This window comes from Myotis brandtii, unplaced genomic scaffold, assembly GCF_000412655.1.
Source record: "Myotis brandtii unplaced genomic scaffold, ASM41265v1 scaffold513, whole genome shotgun sequence".
NCBI classification, from domain to species: Eukaryota; Metazoa; Chordata; class Mammalia; order Chiroptera; family Vespertilionidae; genus Myotis; species Myotis brandtii.
In genome coordinates, this window is record NW_005369552.1 from 1,526,338 (window position 1) to 1,540,521 (window position 14,184).

The 14,184-nt window shown below is 40.8% G+C and overlaps 1 protein-coding gene across 5 annotated transcripts in view; it reads left to right on the forward strand.

Annotated features, from left to right (window-relative positions):
• Positions 1-14,184, forward strand: part of MTUS2 (microtubule associated tumor suppressor candidate 2) — a 550,651-nt gene that overhangs the window by 45,091 nt on the left and 491,376 nt on the right. Inside the window, exon 1 of one of the 5 annotated variants that reach the window (XM_014548545.1) lies at positions 1,034-1,131. The exons of the other annotated variants lie outside the window; for them this stretch is intronic. The gene's annotated coding sequence lies outside the window, so the exon portion shown is untranslated. Of the gene's footprint in view, positions 1-1,033; positions 1,132-14,184 lie in introns of those variants that run through there. 5 annotated transcript variants of the gene reach the window in all.

Here is a 14,184-nt window from a genome sequence, read left to right on the forward strand (position 1 = left end):
AACTGCCCTCCCCTGCTGGCCTGGTCGTCCCTAACTGCCCTCCCCTGCTGGCCTGGTCGCCCCCAACTGCCCTCCCCTGCTGGCCTAATTGCCCACAACTTCCCTTCCCTGCTGGCCATCTTGTGGCTGTGAGCGCCACCATCTTTGAGGGCAGGACAGTCAGTTAGCATATTCCCTCCTTATTGGTTGTGGGCGCCGCCATCTTTGAGGGCAGGACAGTCAATTAGCATATTCCCTCCTTATTGGCTGTGGGTGCTGCCATCTTTGTGACAGCATGAGGGTCAATTAGCATATTCCCTCTTTATTAGATAAGATGTTAGTGCCTGATAATGGAGGCTGAGTTTAGTTATGCAGATTGTTTTAGCACCAAGTATGCACATTTTAAACGAGGGAGAAAATACAACTTGTGCTGTGTAACATGCAGGGTTTTGGCTGATGCTGGAATCCCTGAACCATGGGATGGATTATGGCATTTCTAAGATATTCCACCTAAAATTAGCCCATTGATTGGGCAGGCGCAGAAAGAGCAGTGTCCTGGGGAACAGTGGGTTTCCCCATGGTGACAATTGAGGGAGGACAGGGTGCACTGGAGTGATGCTCCTGGATGCTCAGCTGCTGCTGCATTTTGTAATTGCTTCTCTCATGATTTCCTTGATGAAGGAGCCAAACAGTTTTCTTGAAAAGAAAACTAGAAACAAACTGTCTGAGGCTATTGAAAAACTTTGCATAGAGTTTGAATTCCTACTTATCTTCATTTCAAAAGCTAATATATTATTTTAAGGGTTTCTTACTTATCTTTAAAAGGCCAAAGTGTAAACATGAGAGGAGGGGGTGTCCAGGATGGTGTGTTTAATTTTTCATGAAGAGTGCATTTTAGTGCTTCCCCAGCGAGGTTTGACGCGAATTAGCAAGATGTTTGCTATCTGCACAGAGCACATGTGTGCACTCCGTTTTGCGTCTGCCCCAGACGGTGGCTGTTCCTGGTGCTGTTTACTGCACTGCCTCCTTGCTTTGACCCTGTTTGAGCTTAATGTTAATTTACCCAGAGCTGACCTTAAGCTGTGTGCCTTTTTTTTCTTCGGATGAAATTCAGATGATTGGAGCATCATTTTCCAGAAATTCAAATAGTTGGTAAGCACAGATGATTATAAATGTGTGCAGGAGAGGGTGTGATAGGAACAAAGAGCTGTGTGTTGCCCCCTGCTTTCTGGCATGTGGTGATTTATGGGTTTTATTCTTGATTCCTGTGGCATTTGCACTTCTTGACTGCTGACAACTAGGGGTTAGAAATAGTCTGTGTTAAAATACCAAAATGACTGATTCTTGGTTTTCAGTTAGGTTTCAAAAATTTAATCATCCCATTTTAAAGATGATTTTATATAAGATTCAGAGAATGGTTGCAAAGAATGGTTTTTAGAGAAAGTATATAGAATTTTCATTTTCACTCTTAATAGTTTTAATTTAGTTTTAATTTTTGGTTGACAACTAGACAGGTTTCTCTGTCTGGTAGTAATCAATACAAGGATGATAGAAGGATTATTGGATGTTCCTTTGTATGACTTCTGTGCCTACATTTTAAAGTTGCTCTATCCTCCAAAAACATAATAATTGAAGATTTATTGAAATTGTGATATGAATTTTAAAATGCAGGTAAAGTTTCTTTAAAATATTTTTTTTATTGGCTGCAGAGAGAGGGAGAGAGATAGAAACATCAATGATGAGAGAGAATCATCAACCAGCTGCCTCCTGCACGCTCCCTACTGGGGACTGAGCCTGCAATCCGGCATGTGTCCTGACCAGGAATTGAATTGCAACCTCCCGGTTCATGGGTTCACGCTCAACCCCTGAGCCACACCAGCCGGGCAAATGTAGGTAAAGTTTTTAAGGACAGTAATAGGATCATGAAGGAATCAAATGCATCTTACACCTGCTACTCAAGCAAATATGAAGTTCCATAACTACTCTCTTAAGTCCCTGCAAACTCATGAAAACAGAAGTCAAATCTTAAATTGTACCTCTGTGCTGCAGAGGTAGATGGTAGGTGGAGGAGGGTGAGTGATGGTGAACGAGTGTGAGCCGGTCTAATCTTGTGCAAGACAGTTGCCAAAAATTTAGCTTCTAGGGGAACTTTGCTCTTTATATTAAGCAAATACTCCCATCTTTGTTATTCCTAAATAAAACTGGCTCGTGGCTTGAACTCTTTGGGGTTTATAATCAAAGCTCTCTTTTCTTCCCACTTCTCCCCTCATATTGATTTAATATAAATTTTAAAATAAAAAAAAATGATAAGAAACAAACGGAGGAAGACCGTACTGACAAACAATGCAGAGGGAAAGTTCTGGGCCTGCTAATAGTGCCAGGGGCTTCTGGGGAAGGAGGAAAGTGATTCAAGGTCTCGCCACTGATTTTCTTCTCTTTTCTGTCAAATATCACTTTGTATTGCTTACAAATATCCAGTGGGAGGAAAAATTAAAGCTTTTCACACCAGAAGACACACATTGTATTTAAGCTCTGTTGTCACCCTTAATCAGTATGTAGGGGTTTCCTTCAATATTAAGATGAAGAACATTGGACGCTCCTGTGTCAGGCAGAGAATGAGACGTCTTCTTGTACCCTGACTGTGATCCCAGCGGTGTGACTCTGTTCGGCTGTCATGAGGATGCAGGCAGCTCTCGCACCTGCGTCCCATGCTTACTGTTTTGTCACAGTGACTGTTGCAGCCTCTTTTCTTTCTTCTGAAATACTGGTACAAGGACCCAGGGGAGTGACTGCAAGTGCCAGGCCTTTTGTGCACATCTGTCGTTGCCAAGATCTGAGTTGTTTGCTCAGACTCCAGGGTGCTTGTGGTTTGAAGTCCTTGGATATTATGATCCTTTGAAGGAAATCCCTAAAAGACCAACACAAATAATTAGACAACTGCATAATTTTTGTACCTGCTTCTAAGAAATTCAAAGCATCTTCTGTTCATGTTATTCATTTTTATCAGCTTCAACAGGGATGAAGGGATTGCAGGATTGCTTTAAAGAAAAAGTGGCAGGAAATGGATGTCAGAAAAACAGCATTTTCTCCCACATGAACAGCCTAGTGAGGTTTGGAACTGCACGTTAGCCTCACACTGTGGTATAATAATGTGTAGTTTATTATCTTCCAATAGCATTGTCCTGTGTGATAAATTCATCTATCTTTTTTTTGCCTTGGATCCTACATTTCTGCAATGGTTTACTCTCACCCAGAGTCATCAGAGGTAAATACTGGTGGTGTTCTGTTTGTTTATGCCGGAGTTCTAGTAAGCTCATCTCTCATCTTTCCAGTTAGACCTGTAGGGGGAAGAGTGGGTGACTCATCACAGTGTTATACTGCTGGTCCCGGTGCCATTTCCCCAGGGTGTTTCTTCTGCTCAGTTTGCTTCTGCTCGTATTTCTCCTGCTGGACTTTCATCCATTAGCAGGACTCAGGTCTTAGGGAAGGCTTGGTCTAGATCAGTGCATCCTTAGCTTTTTGGATTATAGGGATAGTCCTTAGAAAAATATTTCAAATTTTAATTTTGCCAACCAAGTAAGTTACAAAGAAATGCTCAGTCATCACCCACCACCATATTGTCATTCTCTCTGTGTTTGTTGTCTATAGAGAGCGAATAAAAGAAGGATGTTTTAACTCCAGAGAAGTAGGAAAACTATGTTAACATAAAAAACAAAACAAAACATTGAAAACTGTAAAAAATTTTTGTGAGTTTATTTGAGCCAAACTGTCGACATATGCCGGAAGCAGAACCTCAAGGAATTGAGATAATGCTCTGGAGAATGGTGGGTTACATTTGTAATGCCGGACGTTGGGTGACATTTAACGCCGGTGGGTCTTGATCCGGCATCTAGAAGGGTTCTGGAATCTGGAGAAGGCTGTGCGTAGATTAAATAGGAGTCCAGAGACGAAGCATAATTTTGAAAGGCATTTGGGGGTCAGAGGAGCCTAGTTTAAAGGAAACTAAGATCTCGTCTCAGGACCCCATGCTTTTTATTAACACAATTTTCCTGAGGCGAGGCAGAGATGTACACTTCAAAGGGTCAGGGTTTCCTATACAGAGTCCATTGTCAGAATGGGGGAATTAGCCTATGGCTGTTCAGGTGTTTGGCCAGTAGAAGGCAATAACATGTAAATTAAGATGCCCTGAGCTGTCTGGCAGCAAACAATCAATTTAATGTATCCTATTCAGGTTTGGGGAAATGCCATCAGCCATTCCCAGATTCAGCCCTGTTGTCATGCTGGAATTGGCTTCCGGCACATTTGTATTTATACATTGCAATCAAAGGAGGGACTTAGATGGGTTACATGAAATTCATTGGTGATAGATTTAGGAGGTGGGATAAAGCAAAGTGGGGCGGGGGGAGGTAGGGGGCGGAAACCCCTGGGATTGGATAAAAAGTAAAATGATGGACACATAGGTAGGTGAGTGCAGGAACAATTAACATGATAATGAAGGAATTTGTGGTATCTGTCCTGGCGCCTAGCACATTTGGTTGTGCCCTAGGAGCTCCAGAAAAAGGGAAGTTACAAGTTACCCAGACATTTCAAGGGTATGTTATTATAGATGTACAAAGACAGATAGGCTCAGTTAAGGTAAAGGTTGACCTTGTCAGTGAAGATACTGGCTTAGGACATAACTGCCCACCCTAATTGCTTTTAGTTAAAGTTTAATTTCAGACCATCCTTTGTAGTTACTTTAGGTCTCTGAGTTTGCAAGACTGCCATGCAGGCCTCCCCTGAGCTTGTCAGGTCAGCCTGTGGCCCCTTTTGTCCACAGCTATGATCTCAGACTATCAGTCCTTTGGAGATAGAATAAGTTCAGCTTTATAAAAAGTTCACTATATGTCATTAAAAAACCTTCACCATGAGTCGGTTGTAAACTTTATTTCAGAACAGAGTTTGGGAAGCATTTGGCTGGGTGCTTTCCAGGACTTTTCCTAGACCCCCACTCCATGACGTGTATGTACAGGATGCTCTTGGTTTCCCATTAGCTCTGGGTACAAGCAAAAAGGAGAAGGCCTTCAAACAGAAGTAGTAACTAGGAAAATTATCAGAACTTCTCTTTCAAAGCCACTCACTGTAATGTTTACACAGGGTTATTTGATCATCTGCAAATCTGCTGCAAAAGGAAGGAATATTTAGAGCTATTGAAGAGCTCTTCAGAATCTTGACTCTGTCTTTAACTCCTGCCCTAGTTGGACTTAACTCTCTTAACTTTCTCTGGTTTGTAAGTTCTCAAAGCTAATTAATTAAAGCCAACTTCCAATGTTTAACTGGATAGCTCATTGTTCAAATGACTTCACATTGGCATTGATCATAGGGCCCTTTCAAAACTATTAAATTCTAATTCATATTAACTGGTTCTTAAAGTAATTTAACAATGGCTGGACTTTCATTGGTCCATTTGTAAGTTAATTTTCATTGTGAAGGAAGACTTTTTCATTTCAGTGATATTCATAGGGTTTTGTTAAAAATAAGTAGTATAACAAAAAACTAAGGGAGTCCATCCCTTTATATTATGTCTGTTTTCTGTGCAATACAGAAACAGTTTTGGTTATCATCAAATGTTTGAATTACTTTAAAATGTTTACTCTTGGGTGATACAGACTCTGATTTCTTTATACACATTAGTAAAAAGGTATGTGGGATATTATTATTTTTTTTTGTCTAAAGTTTTACATATGTCTCTCTTTTCTCCAGTTGACCCCCCCTCCCCCAGCCATTCCCACCCCGGGTAAGCCCCACCTCCCCAGTGTCTGTGTCCATTGGTTATGCTAATATGCATGCATACAAGTCCTTTGGTTGCTCTCTAACCTCCCCTCCCCTACCATTTGTCTCTGGATCTGTTCTTGTTCATCAGTTTATATTGATCATTATATCCCACATATGAGTTAGAATGATCATGTGATATTTATCTTTCTCCGATTGGCTTATTTCACTTAGCATAATGCTCTCCAGTTCCATTCATGCTGTTGTGAATGGTAAAAGTTCCTTCTTTTTTTATAGCCATGTAGTATTCCATTGTGTAGATGTATCACAGTTTTATAATCCACTAATCTGCTGATGGGCACTTAGGCTGTTTCCAAATAGCTATTGTAAATTGTGCTGCTATGAACATAGGGGTGCATATATCCTTTCTGATTGTTGTTTCTGGTTTCTTTGGATTTAGTCCTAGAAGCGGGATTAGTGGGTCAAATGGGAGTTCCATTTTTGACATTTTGAGGAAACTCCATACTGTTTTCCACAGTGGTGATTGAAATTTTTATGTTAAAAAATACTTAGAGCTTAAGGAAGAATCCAAATGAAATATCTTTATTGTTTGGGTAGTAAAACAACAACAATCTGGATATTATTTCCATTTTCTGAATGGTAGGACAAATGGCCTCACCTGGAGAAGTAGACAGATGACAGAATGTGGGAGGAGGGAGGAAGGTCCTCTGGAGTGGAATTCCACCTCACAGCTTCTCTCATCTCTTCTTCAGTGAAGTTCTTTGCCGGGCCACTCAAGATCTCTTCACATTGGTTGCCATGGTTATCAGTGACCATGCTTCTGGTAATGATTAAGCATGTTGATTAGTTTGGATTTATCAAGTTTGATTAGATTTGCGGTTGGTCAAGAATGGTGGTTAGGAAGACATATAAGCAGCTCCTAGGAGCTAGTAGGGTAATAAGACATTGGAGATTTCCAGGAAGGGAAGGAAGCATGTGACCTGATTCATGCTTTAAAAAAATGACTGTGATTATGTGTGGAGAATAGACTGCAGGGTCCAGTAAGGAGACTTCTGTACAAGGAGTCTGCATAAGAGAGAAGTGGTATGGATGCTGGTGATCATGGGCAGCTGAGAAAGAGACTGAGGAAGAGTACATTTCAAAAGATGTGTTGATGGATTTGAGGGGGGTGTGAAGGAAAGAGAGGAACTGAAGAGTACTTTTAGATATATGTTCAGAGCAATTGGATAGATATTGTGCTTTTTACTTAGTTGAGCAGACTTAGAGAATAGTAGGTTTTGGGGAGAAAACCTAAAGTTTTATTTTGAATATGGTAAATTGGAGATCCATAGGGCATCTAAGGGGCATTTTGTGGGGCATAAGCAAACTTGAAGGGATAATGAGTGTGAATTTTCCAAATTTGATGAAAATAGATACAGAAAATTTCACAAACCCTAATACACTATAACTTCTACAGAATAACAATACAATTGACAGCTGACTTTAAAAAATAGAATCAGTGAAAGCCAGAAGACAATGAAATGATGTGTTAAAAAAGATAAAGGAAAATAACTGCCAACCTAAAATTCTATATGTAGTGAAAATATCCTTCAAAGACAAAGGCAAAACAAAGACATTTTTTTGACAAATGAAAACTGAAAAAAGATATTGCCAGCATACCAAAATGGAGGTATGGAGATACAGTGAGGATTAGTATATTTCAATGACACATCTTTGAGACTCTTGAACATGCTGTAAGGAAACATTTGCTCCCCTCAAGGAATCTTTAAGGAACATCCTGTTTTCTCTGCCGTGTTATTCTCATTTCTTTGTTAGGTTAACCCACTCTTGTCATCAGGATGGAAGCACAAGTGTCATTTCTCTGGAAACCTGTGATACCCAATCTATTCTAGAATGAGGTCAAGTCCTTCTGTAAAGGCTGCCATATGTATCCAAATATTAATTATTAAAGCCTTCTACAATGTTGAATAGGGAGGTTATTATCATCTATATATTTAAAAGCCTAAGCGACCGTCGCAACTGAAACAACCGAACGGACGACTGAACAGGCTGCATGGGGCGACCAGGCCGGCAGGGGGTTAGTGAGGGAAAACCAAACGACTGAGCAGCAGGTTGCATGGAGCGACCAGGCTGGCAGGGGGGTTAGTGAGGGGCGACCAAACGACTGAGCAGCAGGCTGTGTGGAGTGACCAGGCCAGCAGGGGGGCAGTTAGGGGCGACCAGGCTAGCAGAGTGGAGCAGTGAGGGGCAACCAGGATGGCAGGGTAGGCAGTTGGGGGCGACCAGGCCAGCAGGTGGGGGCAGTTGGGGGTGATGAGGCCAGCAGGGGTGGGGCAGTTAGGGGCAATCAGGCAGGCAGGCAGGTGAGCAGTTAGGAGCCAGTGGTCCCAGATTGTGAGAGGGATGTCTGACTGCCGGTTTAGGCCTGATCCTAGGGATCAGGCCTAAACCGGCAGTCAGATATCCCCTGAGGGGTCCCGGATTGGAAAGGGTGCAGGCTGGGCTGAGGGGACCCCCTCCTCATTGTGCACGAATTTCATGCACTGAGCCTCTAGTCATAATATAAAAATATATGTGAATGATAACATATAAAATTAGTATCACTTAAAAAAAAACCTCTTGCCTTAACATTAGCCTCCATCTCCATTCATCATTTTAATGTCTTGTATTATTTAATCTTTAGTTGATAGTTGGATATTTACAACAATGTAGTATTACTTGATTCCAAAGAAAAATTACACATATTGTTAGCTATGCAGAATTTCAGGAATTTTATGATGGTGATGTTAAACTACTAAAACCATGTACTATGGTAATGACTAATAAAGAGCTAGCAGAGGTTTATGAGTCCATAGTTGGAATAAGATGTAATGGACAAGGATTTGTAAATCAAAGAGCTACTCTAAGAAAATTATTTTTTTATAAAAATCACCTTCTTTATTGTTTGATAAAAGTTCAGAGTGAAAATAAGGTTTTGCATTATGCGGTTGTACAGTATTTTGGGGGAATTGTTATCCAGCTCTCTAATCAACACTTGATTCATACTTTTGCTATAAGAATGATTTTTAAAAATATTTTAAATAGATGAAATAAACTTTTTAAAAGACCGTTTTCAAGATAAAGCATTCAATTTATTTTGTGTAAGAAATCACACAAAACTTAAAACAAGGGACATTTATTATCTATCATGGTTTCTGTTAGGAATTTGGGAATGGTTGACTAGCTAGTTCTTTTTTGGGGGCATCTCAGTTAATTGCAGTCATATATTAGCTGAGGCAGCAGTCATCTATAGGTGTGACTAGGCTGCAATGGCTCCTTCATACGGCTGGCTGTTGGCCTGGGGCCTCATTTTTTCTTCATGTGGGTCTTCCTATGAGAGTGCTTAAGTGTCCTCATGGCATGATGGCTAGCTTCCTTCAGAGCAAGTGATTCAAGAGGCCAGAGTAGAAGCTTTAATGCCTGTTTTGACTTTGAATCAGAAGTCACATACTGTAACTTTTACCAACTAGTAGTCACACAGGGCCAACTCTGGTTCACTGGGGATTGGAACTATTGGAGTACCAGAATACCAGGAGTTATGGATCATTGTAGGCAATCTTGGGAGTTGGCTGCCACATAAATTATTCTTTTTCTTTCATAATTTATTATAAAATTTTGTTTTTTTATAAGTGGATTCATTTCAAGGGGCCTTGATTTGATAACAATTATCCTGAGATAAGTAGAACCTCCCAAACTATTGTTTTATTTTTACCATGAGGTTATTTGTTGTCTCTGCCTCAACAATGCTTTATGAAAGAAGGGTCCAATGGCACAGTACCTGGCACATAATAGGTGCTCAGTAAAACTGTATTAAATGGATGAATAAATGAATTCAATAGAGGTTACCTGCTCTTGATTAGAGAAACTACAAACTTAGATTAAATAAATTTATTTATTTTTATTTTCCTGGGTATGCCTTTATGTTGCTGCTGTAATAAGCCTATGTGCTGAGTGTTTTGTATTCATATTAATGTTTAATTGTAAAAGGTCAACTTAGTCTGTAGAAGAAAAAATAAGCCATAAGTAAAATTAGTCATCTCTCAGTATCCTTGGGAATTGATGAATAGTTCCGTGAATAACAAATCTGTAGATGCTCAAATCTCTTATATAAAATAGTGTATTTGCATAGAACCTATGCAATCCTCCTATACACTTTAAATCATCTCTAGCTTAGTTATAATACCCAATACAACGAATGCTATGTAAATAGTTGTTATACTGTTTAGGAAATGACAAGAAAAAATGTCTGTACAAGTTCAGTACAGACACAATCATTATGGGCCTAACTACATAGTATACATAAGCAAAAATGTAACATGTTTTTGGAATATTTTCCGTCAGTGGCCAGTTGAATCCGTGAATGCAGAACCTGTAGATACAGAAGGCTGATGCGATTGGATTGATATGGATTTAGCTTCTTCCTAGGGAGAAAATTATTGAGTTAAATTCTATAATTGATCACTTGGTGTCACTCAAGAATATTGATGTCCATTTTGACAATTTGGGATTAGTAAGAATGATAAAATTGTATTTTTAAATGAAAAAAATTGGTTTTTCTTCATTGATGTTAAGAATGTATCAGTAAGTTAGAATTATTCTTATTAAATGATTTACAGCAATTAAGTGATTATTTTGTAGGTTTGCTATTTGTAATGTTCTAGAATTTGTTTTATTCATTGCTTGTTTTGCCTACTAAAACCTGTTTAATAGATTTTTAAATTTAAAATTTGATGAGAATTGAATGGGTGTCAGAATACCAGAAAGGACCAAATTCTTTCACTATTCCTACACTGTACACTGTTGTTCTGAGATGTAGTTATTTAAATGCTTCAGCTAACAGCTTAAATAGGACTCTCTGAGGAGAGTTTAGTCCTTCTAATCTTCTGCCTCATCTCTGCCTACCTTCAAAATTAAGGAACCTAATTTTTAACATGAATCAGTCTGTGTCCCCCTTCCGCCAGATTATAAATGTGAGCAGAGACTGTGTCTGCCCTTGAAGAGTTGCCTTTAGACATTTGCACAGAACATCCCGTTAAGATTGGCTAAATACTGAGATTTATTAGCACCCATAGATACGGAAGCCGAGTGGTAGGGTAGGATTCAGGGTGACATTATTGGGAGATTCCAGCTCCATTTCTGTATGAGCCACCACGTCCTCAAGTCAGTCTACAGATGGCTGAAGCACTTCCAACCCTCTCATCTCAACACACGAGGAAGAGAACTACCTCCTGGAGGTCCAAGAAGATTGAGGAAGAACTTCTCTAAAGGTTCCCAGGAAAAGCAGTCTTTGTGGGTCTTTGGCCCAGGTTGAGCCACAGCCCCATTCCTGAACCCATCTCTGGTGATGGGAGTGGGATTTCCCTTGGATCGGTTGGACCCAGTAGGGGTAGGGCCAGCTTCTGGGGAATGCACTGGAGGAGAAGTAAACGCCTGGAAAATATCAGGGTCTCTTTAGGAAGGAGGAAATGCATGCTGGGTGGACAACCAAAACAGTATCCTCTACACTCCCTGTTGTGGCCCCAGTACCTAGAACAATGCCTGGTATGTAATAGGTTGGTAATAAATATTTATTAAATTAATTTGCTGTTTTATTTTTGGTTTTATTTCCCAAATTCTATGATTGTTTTTCTTTTCTGGAAGGTTAATATTTATGCATTGCTTACTATTGTCTTACTTTTAAGTGCTATTAAAATAGTTATTTAAATAGCCTGTTGCTATTTCATAATTAATAGAATTATTAAAATAATTTATAGTTAAAAAATGTGGTAGATATATGCTTAGACAACTTTGCTAGCATATCCCTGTCTGAAGGCTCATTTTTAGTAAAACTAAGAAAGAAAATCTGATCCATTATTTATAACTTGTAAGTCAGAGAATGTCATGTTATAATAATGGCATTTGTAGGAACCATAAAATATCACATCACTTGTCGACACTTGTTCAGTGAAGAGAAGTGAACTAGTGTGAGATTACTATAAATCCTGTAACTAATGTAGTAGTGATGATGGTTTGCTAAATGAATCAGTGGGAAGATATTCAGAAGCTTCCCACTGATCTGTAGCAATATGGGTATATTTTATCTCTTGATGTTATAAACCAGTGATGGCGAACCTTTTGAGCTCGGCGTGTCAGCATTTTGAAAAACCCTAACTTAACTCTGGTGCCATGTCACATATAGAAATTTTTTGATATTTGCAACCATAGTAAAACAAAGACTTATATTTTTGATATTTATTTTATATATTTAAATGCCATTTAACAAAGAAAAAACAACCAAAAATATGAGTTCACGTGTCACCTCTGACACGCGTGTCATAGGTTCGCCATCATTGTTATAAACTATAATTAAATCTTTATATTGCTGGGGCTGTTGTTGGTTTACTTAAAATAAATTTAGCATCTAGATAATGGATTCTGATTTGTGGCCACGGTGCTTGTTGTTCTATAGGCAGCACAAGTCTGAGAGGTGCTGGCTTCTGTTTCATCACATCCCAAAATGTGCAGGATTTGATCATTTGAGTAATGCTTGGTGGATTAGGGTTCATGCTTTATGGCTCTAAAGCAGCCGTGGGCAAACTACGGCCCGTGGGCCGGATCCGGCCCGTTTGAAATGAATAAAACTAAAAAAAAAAAAAGACCGTACCCTTTTATGTAATGATGTTTACTTTGAATTTATATTAGTTCACACAAACACTCCATCCATGCTTTTGTTCCGGCCCTCCGGTCCAGTTTAAGAATCCATTGTGGCCCTTGAGTCAAAAAGTTTGCCCACCCCTGCTCTAAAGGATTTTAATTGATGTATATGAGGATCAAACCTACTTTCTGGTGGCCTTTAGCTATGGCCCAGAATACTTTCAAACATTGAACTTTGTGGCTTAAAAAATATTAGTTTCTAGAACCAGTGGGGAATGAAGTTTCATTATTATTTAAGACCTTCTCCCCTCCCCCCACTGTTATGTTCCTCTATGTTGTTAATCTCAACTAGGAAATTCAAATTTTAGAGCCTAAATGTAGGGTCGTGGTGTTGAGGGTAGGGCAGGGTCTGTGTGACACCGTTTTACGCCTGGCCCATTATTTCATGTACTAGTGATATGAAAATGTTGCTGTTCAGAACTTTACCTGGGGGCTCCCCTTGTTTGAATACATTCTTGAAACATCATTGCTGCAAGTGCAAGAGAGTGAATTTCTCCTGAACAGGGCAGATTGCTTGGTGTGCTTTAAGAGAGTGTGAAATGACTTTCATTAAATAATGGAGTCCCTTGATGATCTAGCAGAGGTTGACAATTGATGGGAGTGAGAAAAGGACTCTCTAACGTGAGGTGAAAGACTTTCCTTTTAGTACTCAGTGTCCAGTTGATATTGATACTAGGGATGTATCCCAGCACCATTGGTGTGGCTATGTGATTTTCAGGGTCAGTGCTCAACAGCACATGAGAGGAGAACAGAGCAGGTAGAGGTAGATGAATTGATTCAGGTCAAGGAAATAAGGGGACAAGAAGTTGAAGGTATCTTACCTAATAATAAACAAACATGTAAATTGACCATATCTTTGCTACACTAACCAGCCAATCAGGAGAGTATGCAAATTAACCCAACAAAGATGGCGGTTAATTTGCATACATAGGCAAGATTGGCCTGGGTCCCGGGAACATCCTCAGGACCCAGGCCGCTCCTAGCCTGTAGGCCCATGCTTAGGCCCTGAGCAGCGGGGGTCCCAGAACTCCCCCGGCCACTCCGGGCCTATGGGCGCAGGTGCCAAGCGGATGTTCCCACCCCGTGGCCGCTTGCGTGTGTGCAGGCGCCAAGCAGCAGCCTGGATCCACGCCCCCCAGGCCAGCACCCATCGCGGGGGCGAACAGGCCAGGCCAGGCCTCCCTGCTATCGATCACGGGGCGAACAGAACAGGCCTCCCCGTGATCGATCACTGGGCGAACAGAACAGGCCTCCCCGTGATCGATCACTGGGCGAACAGAACAGGCCTCCTTGCAATCACTGGTGGAGTGAACAGGCAAGGCCTCCCTGTGATTGATCATGGGGCGAACAGAACAGGCCTCCCCGTGATCGATCACAGGGCAAACAGAACAGGCCTCCCTGCAATCACTGGTGGGGTGAACAGGCCAGGCCCCCCCGTGATCCATCGCAGGGTGAACAGAACAGGCCTCCTTGTGATCCCAGGTGAAGAAGCCGTTCTGCTGACCAGCCTGCGCTATGGACCTGTTCGGGTGGGTGGCGCAGAGTCCGGGGCCTCTAGCCTGCAGCCATGGGAAGTCTCCCTCTTTCCAGCGCCGGGTCCTGACTGCGGGGGTGAGTTCCTGCAGGCTGGGGTTTGATCCCTTGGCATTAGCAGTAGGAGACCAGTGCCTTTGTTATTGCTGTGTGTCCAGGTTTTAATTG